Source organism: Acomys russatus, chromosome X, assembly GCF_903995435.1.
Source record: "Acomys russatus chromosome X, mAcoRus1.1, whole genome shotgun sequence".
Lineage (NCBI taxonomy): Eukaryota > Metazoa > Chordata > Mammalia > Rodentia > Muridae > Acomys > Acomys russatus.
This window is the reverse complement of record NC_067169.1, coordinates 76379940-76388969: the sequence shown is the minus strand read 5'-3', so window position 1 is coordinate 76388969 and position 9030 is coordinate 76379940. Positions and strand designations below refer to the sequence as shown.

The window sequence follows — 9030 nt, the reverse complement described above, 5'->3', positions numbered from 1 at the left end:
AGGTACTTTCCTGGGTGTTGGAGAGTCAGAAATGAATAAGAAAGTGTCTCACTACACACTAGTACTCTGAGTGCCAAGCACATCATATATTTTACTAATTATAATTAGAACCAGGATAAAATGAAGAACAATTGTGAGTTTTCTCTCTTCTTCCTGTCTTTATGAATATTTTCCTCTCTTTTAGTTGGTCCTTCAATGCTGGTATTTATTATAATTTTTTCATGATTTTCTCTGTAACATATACTACTTAAAAAGATCTTATCCAGTCCTGAAGTTAATATGTCATTTATATAGTAATGCAATACAAATCTGTACCTGCAATCCTGTTTTATCTTTTATTTTCAATGCCAGTTAAACGTCCCAAGCATCTTTATCTGGATGTAATGCAGAAATCACAAACTCAATGTTATACCTATCAAACTCTTTCCTTTTTAACACTTCCTTCCCCCAACTTACTTTCTTTCCCATAATCCTAATAATCTGGATTGGTGACTAAAATTAGTTTCAGCCTGCCATAACAAAGTACTGTAAAATTACTGACTTGCATATAAAAAGTATACTCCTTAAAAAAACATTCTTACAGTTCTGGAGTCTATGATCCAAGGTCAAGATGTCAGCTCTCTCTCTCTCTCTCTCTCTCTCTCTCTCTCTCTCTCTCTCTCTCTCTCTCTCTCTCTCTGTTACAGATTAATAAACTGAATAGTTTAGTTTAGTTTTTTATTAGTTTTAATTTTTTAAAAAATAAAACTATTCCCATGGAATATATTCTGATCTCAGTTCTCCCTCCCTAGTCTCCCAGATCTTACCCACCTTCCCACTTAAGATATCAGACAGGCAAATAAAAAAGACAAACAGGGATGAAATCCAACAAACTAACTAAAAAGAAAGGAAGGAAGGAAGAAGGAACGAACATGAAAAACTCATACATGCAAAGACATACCCACACACAAACAAAACCCATAAAACCACAAAATTGGAAGCCATAATATACAAATAAAATAAGGTTAAAAATGCCCAAACAAAGCAATATGAGACAAAAACTTCCCCCAAAGTCCCATTGAGTTCATTTTGGGTTGGCCATCTACTGTTGGGCCAAGTGTGGTTTATATATCTAGTGAGAGTCCCTTGAAGAGACCTTTTATTCCTTTGTGAGTGGTTGTTAATTGGAGATAGCTTCTTGGTGGGAGATGGGAATTACTGTCTACTTCCCTATCTCAGTGCTGGGACCCCATCTGGTTTGGACCTGCGCAGGCCCTATAAGTACTGTTGCAGTCTCTGTGAATTCATATTCTTGTCAGTCCTGTTGTGTCTGGAACATATTGTTTCCTTGCTATCATCCATCTCCTTTGGTTCTCAGAATCTTTCCGGCTGCTCCATATTTCTTTCTTTTTTTAATTTTTTTTGATTCTTTGTAAATTTCACTCCATGCACCCTAAATCTCACCCATCTCCCTATCCCTTCATATTCATCCCCTTACAACCTCCCTGTTAAAACAAAAATATAAAGCCCCCATCTCACTACGGAAGCCACAGCATGTCACAGTGTGTCACACAATATACCCTTTTTCTCATACAGTGTTACTTACAAGTGTTCATTAGAAGCCTCTGGCATTTGCCACACTACCAATACTGCATTCTTCCCAGGACCCCTGTGAGACATCCTATTGTTGTCCTGTGCCATGGAGATCCTGCAGGGCCCATCTCTTCATAGATGGGATGGATGTTGGCGTGAGACAACTCAGGGCCTGGATCTGAGCCCACCAGCTCTCCTGTGCCTGCACCATCAGGACCAGTTCTCTTATTTTATACAAGTGAGGGCAGGGACTAGTTCTCCTGCTCTCAGGACCTTGGAGTTGGCTTTGGGTGGGGGGCACAGCTCATCACAGTGCTAGGAAATTAATGCGGTCTCAGGCAGAAACTCAGACCAGAGACATCCACACAGCCCTTGGCTGTGATAGGACCATGCACTTAGGCATGGCCGCTGGAGGTAGCATGGGTCCAGATGTCACCATGGCCTCAAGTGACCGAGAAGGCCAATCAAATCAGTATGTCCCCTAGTAGCAGCACAGCCCTCAGACATCCCATGGCCTCAAGAGGCAGCCCAGACCACTGACATTCATATGACCTTTGGTGGTAACTTGGGTCATAGACATTGGCACAGATACCAGCTACAGCAAGACCATGAACTTAGACATTATTCTCAGTGACAGCCCTGGCCCAGACATCATGGTCCCAAGAGGTTGCTCAGGCTCCTCATATCTGCCTCTTCCTCACCACTGTTTTGTCTCCATTTCCACTCTCCAAAGTACATGAACCACTCAGCCTTCTTCTCTCTCCTCTCTCTCCACCTAGTATTCCCTCTTTCCCTTCTCTCCATCATATACTCATTCATGGTAGTAGCACCAGGAGCTTGAGTGTCTCTCATTCAGCTGTCCCAGGGCCAGCCATATTTGTTTCTTCAGCTGTCTTTCTTTTGCTTCTGAGTGGCTATCTTACATGGTGCCTTTGCATTTCTTTGTGTTCCTATTCTAGTCTCCCCTCCTTTCTCCTTCCCTTCCTTTGCTTTACCCATCACTCTAGGGTCCTACTCAGTAGCCCTGGCTACATGGAGTTCTACCTGTCTGTATCTCCCAAGTGTTGAGATTAAAAGTGTGCACTATCACACCAGGCTTGGGATCTCTTTTTATAAGGATGCTAGTCACATTGATAAAAGGTCATAAGTACATTATTTTACTTTGGTTTCCTTTTTGAGGACTGCATTTCCAAATACAGTCAAATTCTAAGATACTGGGAATTACAGTCATAGCAGTGGAACAATAACTCAGTCTTCAAATGAGATATCATAGATTGTCTCACCTGTTAATGTCCATTTTTTTCGCTTAATCAACAGATGTTATGCACTTTAAATTTTCATACTTTTCAATAGATGTTCTTCCCTTATTGACAAGCACTTCTACAATCACTGCTTAAAAAAAAAAACATAACTGAGACCAGCACTTCTCAACCTGTGGGTCACAACTCCCTGTAGGGGCCACATTTCAGATACCACAATTTATAACAGCAGCAAAATTATAGTTATGAAGTAGCAACAAAAATCATTTTATGTTTGGGGGTCACCACAACATGAGGAACTAAGAGTTGCATTAGGAAGCTTGAGAACACTGGCTTGTCATCTTCTCAGACAAATCTCAAACCTAAGCCTTTCATGGATCTTGACTCTCCAGACCCATGTGCCTATTTAACAGGCTGAACACCTCCATTAGGAGATATTAAATGCCACCTCACCCAACCTGGATTAACTATATCTTCTTCGAAATCACACTCTTTTCTCTATTACCTATTATCCAGTATCTATAATCTATTATCTTTCTCACTGGAAGGACACCATGAGTGGTCATTAGACCAGAGATTTCAGTAGCTCAAGAGCTCTTCCTCTTTTATCCATTCCCATACCTAATCATTTATTACATCCAGTTAATTCTGCCTCTAGATTATCATCACAATTCTACTCTGTTGACTCTCAGAGTCCTCTGACTCAGTAGAGGGTCTGTAGTTAATGTTTTACTGTTATAATTGAGCCCTAGCACTTTTCCATTGCCTCCAAAGTTTTCCTAAAATTCAAATATAAGGACAATCTCTCCTCTACTTGAAGTCCCTTGATTAGCCAATAATGGTGATATGGAATACACTTCATGGTTTTGAGTTTGTGTATCTCTCTAGCCATGATTCTGAACAACTCCCTCCAGAAATGGATCCAGTTGGGATCTTAGATGGGCAGGATGATGAGAGATACATATGTGTTTCAGTAATGTACAAGCAATTGCAGTTCCTGAAAGTCTAGTGCAGTGCTAGTTCAAGTGTAAGGGATCTAAGCTTTTGCCTTTACATTCTGTGGTTCTATGAGTGTGACTTGCGTCATTATCTTCCAATATGGCTTCGTCACCTCTGATAAGGAGAAAAAGGACATCAAGGATCAACAAGAACATAATCCAGCTGAGTTTATCCCTGTCCATCAGGAAAGTAATATTTTCCTGGAAATATTATCCTACAGATTTTTTATTGTTATTATCCTTGCCAGAACTATATTGGATGGCCACTTTAGCTATAATAATACTGTAAGGAGGTTTTATTTTTTACCCACATTATTACTATTCCTAAGAATATTCTGTTTTTCTATAAACTGGGGAAACATACTGGATATTAAAACTGCAATTTCTGCCTTAACAGTCATGGTAAAGGTTTGACGTTTATTCTAAGAACAATGATGATTCTCTAAGATATTTGAACAGAATTCTTTTAATACTTAGCAACATCTCTCTGGGTACTTTGAAAAGAATAAATTATGAGAAGACAGAAAAATTAAAAGAGGTAATTAAAAGAGATGCCAATGGTTGAACTGGAAAGATGGTTTCAAGAATGGAGATAAGTAGGCAGATTTGACATATATTTTAGGAGGCATAAATACTTGTGGTAGATTAGATAATGAGGGAAAGAAAGGAAAGGATGAAAAAAGTCCCAGAGATCTGGCTTGCATATTCAGATGACATTATTAATTGATATCAAGAAGCACTGAGGAGGACCACTTTTGAGCAAATGATAAGTATGGTTGGAACATGTTAATCTGAATTGTTTTGAAGTATCCAAGAAAGGATGAATAGTTTCTGATAATTGATGTTTGGACCTAATAGCAACGTCACTGAAGTAGACATTTAGATTTGGAGCTATTTATTCTGGTGAAAGCTATGGAAGTCAGTGGCTCCCTGCTCGGTGCAGTGGCTCTACGATGCCTTGATGCCTCCCTGCATCCTTCCTTCAACGTCACCATCTGCATTGGACTAGGATCTGACCTTCCAATCTGTCTTTTTTATTAGGATGAAAGTGCCCTCCACAACCCTTTGCCAGACATGTCTGTCCTTAAAAAAACCTAAGTGGGAAACAGCAGCTGGAGGTTTCTCTTTTATAAAGCCTCATGGTGGAACACCTGTTCGACCCGGTCCGTGGAAGGATGGAAGCGTCACAAAGGGACTCAATATGAATGGAAAAGACCTGTCACCATGAGTCTGGCATCTCAGAGATGTAGGCACTACAGCACTCTGAACACACGCTAAAAACAACTCTCAACTCAAAGAACCCAGTGCTTGTGCCTCAGTATGAGAAATTCAATGCTGGTGAACGAAGTTTGTTGAACGAAGCCTTCCAACCATCCAGTAACCTGTTTGGACCCATTACTGTGCATTCACAGTCAGATTGGATCACCTCCCACCCTGAGGCTCCCCAAGACTTCGAACAGTTTTTCAGGAATCCCTACAGGAAGGCACCATGTCCAGAGAAACACATTATCTACATACAGTCTATTGGCTCGCTAGGCAACACCAGAGTTATCATTGAAGAGTATGTTAAATGGCTCAAGGGCTACTGTAAAGCATTTTTCTATGCTTTGACGGTAAAGTTCTTAGACTCAATTCCAGTCTCTGCAACAAAGTGTTCCTTTAGAGTGAATGAGCACACACAAAACCTACAGATTCATGCAGGGCGTATCCTGGCATTCTTGAAAAAGAAGAGACCCACAGATGCCTTCTGCATCGTGGGGATCACCATGATCAAACTCTACCCACGAGGCTCCTGGAATTTTGTCTTTGGACAGGCCTCTTTGACAGACGGTGCGGGGATATTCAGCTTTGCCAGGTATGGCAAGGATTTCTACAGCTCAAGACACGAAGGCAAAGACTCCACAACGAACATCTTCCAGTGACTATTCCATCTTTGATAACTATTACAACCCTGAAATCACTAGTATTCTGCTGTGGCGATCCTGTAAGACCTTAACCCATGAGATTGGACACATATTTGGACTGCGACACTGCCAGTAGCTTGCGTGCTTAAGGCAAGGCTCAAATCACTTAGCGTCCGCTAAACCTTTGTCCTATCTGCTAACGCAAGCTGTAGTATGTTATTTGCTTCAATATTGTGGACAGATACAAAGCACTGCTGAGGTGGATTGACGACAAGTCTAGCGATGCATCAAGAACAACTCCGAAAAATAGTTCTGAGCATGTGAACTTGCAGAAACCTGTGGAAGCCTTTAAGGATTGGAGAGAATGGATAGTAAGATGCGTTGCTGTTCTCGAGAAATAAGGACTTTCAGCCGGGCATGGTGCACGCCTTTAATCCCAGCACCCGGGAGGCAGAGGATCTCTGTGAATTCGAGGCCAGCCTGGTCTACAAAGTGAGTCCAGGCTACACAGAGAAACCCTGTCTCGAAACCAAAAAAAAAAAAAAAAAAAAAAGAAAAGAAAAATAAGGACTTTCAGACAGGAGTCAGGGAGGTAAAGACTGGCCTAGGTGTTTGTGAGTAGAGGCTTCCCTGGAACAAGCCATCTGCTGAGTATGCTGAGACTGGCTAATAGACTAGAACTTCTCTGAAGCCCCCACACTGGAACCCGGTTCTCTAAGAAGATGGAACCCTCGCTGCCCTTCTCTCCTGTCTCACTTGCTGGTCTGTGGCAGTGAGCGCATCTTTTCCACACTTCCAATAGGATTAGGTGAAGCCAGGGGGTAAATAAATAAACACTTTAAAAAAAAGACTCACACTGAGTGTCTTCCTCAAATGTTCTCCACCTTATCTCCAGAGGAGATCTTTCACTGAACCTGAACTTTGCTGACTCAGCTAGATTGGCTGCCCACCCCAGGATGAAGATTGCATGTGTGCACCAATTTCAACTGGCTTTCTGTGTGTCTTCTTGGAGATTAAATTCATGTCCTTATGCTTGTGTGGAAAGCACTCTGCATACAGTTATCTCTCCTTTCTCTCACCTTAATGGTGGTGGGGTTAAAAGATGAATGTGCTCACTAAGGAGAACCTTCACATAAAATAGGAAGTGATGTCCGTTTCAACAAATATATTAGTAACAATGCAGAAGCAGAGTAAATGTGAAAAAATAACACAAAAGCAACAGAACTCCTCCAACAGTTTATAACATTTCGATAACAGTGCATGCAAAGATAGTTAAAGATTGAAATGGTTGACAAAGAATTTAAAAGTTTATTTTTGAGTTTCCTACCTTTTTACTTTAATTGAAAATAGATTCCTTTCTTATACAATATATCCTCATTATAGTTTTTCCTCCTTTCACTCCTCCTAGCTCCTTTCCACCTCCTCTTCCATGTGGATTCACTACCCTTCTACTTCTTATTAGAAAAGAGTAGGCCTCTATGAGATGAGATAACTCATATAACAAAATTAAGTATAATAAGATGAAGCAAAAATTATATCCAAGATGGACACAGCAACCCAACAGGAGGAAAAGATTGCCAAGAGCATGCATGAGAGTCAGAGATCTACTCACTCATTCTCACAGTCAGGAGTTCGATGAAAATACTAAGCTAACAGATCTAACAAACCTTGCAGAGGACCTGGTACAGACCCATACAGGCCCTGTGCTTGCTTAAGTCTCTGTGAGTTCATAGGAGCCTTGCTTACTTGATTCAGAGGGCCTTATTCTCCTTGTTCTCCAGGGGTATTCCATCCCCTCTGGCTCTTACACTCTTTCTGCCTTGTTTTCTTGGTGTCCAACAACAAAGAGTCTGTTTTTAAAAAGATATAAATTTCTTGTAAGAAGAGGCAACTAAACACACAAATGAGGTAAAGGTAATTCAAGACCTAGAGGAGAAATTTACTAAAGAAAGGGAGAGATTGTAAAAGTAGTCTCACAATTTTGCACATAAAAATCAACTAATGAAATAAAAATATGAGAAACCATCATAAATACAAATGGTGGAAGAATATCAGGGATTGAAGACAAAGTTGAGAGACTACTACATTAAGATAGCAATAAAGAAAAAAATCATGGCCATGACCTTTATGGCCTCTGGGATATGATTAAGATACAAATGAATTTTTGATGTACCACACAAAACAGAGATGTAGACTAATAGAATACAAACTTATCCAATGAGACCAGTGCAGACAATTTCCCAACTCTATGGAACCGTATGGACATCTAAGAATATGAGGAATTTAGAATCCAAATAAATATGACCACGAAAGAACATCTTCATGTCATAATTAAAATACAAAGGAAACAATATTAAAATCTATAAGAGAAAGTGACAGGTTAATTACAAAGATTTCCCTTTCATGATAACAGATTTTCTGAGGAAATACTAAAATCCAGGAGAGCATGTCACATTATAATCTAACTCCTGAAAATAAATAGCTGTCAACAAAAATAACTGTATCAGTTATTCTTTAAAATTAATGGAGAAATAAAGACCGTCCATGATAGTAATAATAAAAAACTAAAATACTTTGTGACCACTAAGCCAGCATTGTAGAAGATAATTAGAAATCAAAACAAAATAGAAAGGGAAAGAATGCTTTCAAGCTCACTCATTCCTTATAGCCCATAATACAATGATACCAAACCCAGATAAGCACACAATTAAACAAGAAAGCTACAGACCAATTGTGCATAAAAGTGCTCAATCAAATGCTTGCAAACCAAATTCATTCAACAATAGACTAAAAAAATCACACACCATAATCAAATTAGTTTCATTGTGGAGGTGCAAGGAAGTTTTAACATACTCTAATCAGCAAACCTAATGTAAATGGAATCAAGAGCAATAGATGCACAATATCTCAACATAATGAAGGCTATGTGCAATAGATCTACAGGCAGCATTGCCGTCAATGCGAAAAAAATCTGACAAAGTTTCCCAGTACTTTCAGGCAATTGTATTCTGTACTTAAAAGACTCTAGCAGAGAATTCAGACCAGATAAACAATTTCGGCCATGTAGGAAGATACAAAACCAACATACAACAATGAGTAGGTTTTTCTTTTTTTAATATACATTTTATTAATTTATTCATATTACATCTCAATTGTTATCCCATCCCTTATATCCTCCCATTCCTCCCTCCCATTTTCCCCTTACTCCTCTCTCTTATGACTGTGACTGAGGGGGACCTCCTCCCCATGTATATGCTCATAGAGTATCAAGTCTCTTCTTGGTAGCCTGCTATCCTT

The 9030-nt window shown here is 39.7% G+C and overlaps 1 pseudogene; it reads left to right on the top strand.

The window, feature by feature from the left end:
* The first annotated feature begins 5073 nt into the window (after positions 1 to 5073).
* On the top strand, positions 5074 to 6150 carry LOC127184889 (archaemetzincin-2-like; annotated as a pseudogene).
* The last annotated feature ends 2880 nt before the right edge of the window (positions 6151 to 9030 follow it).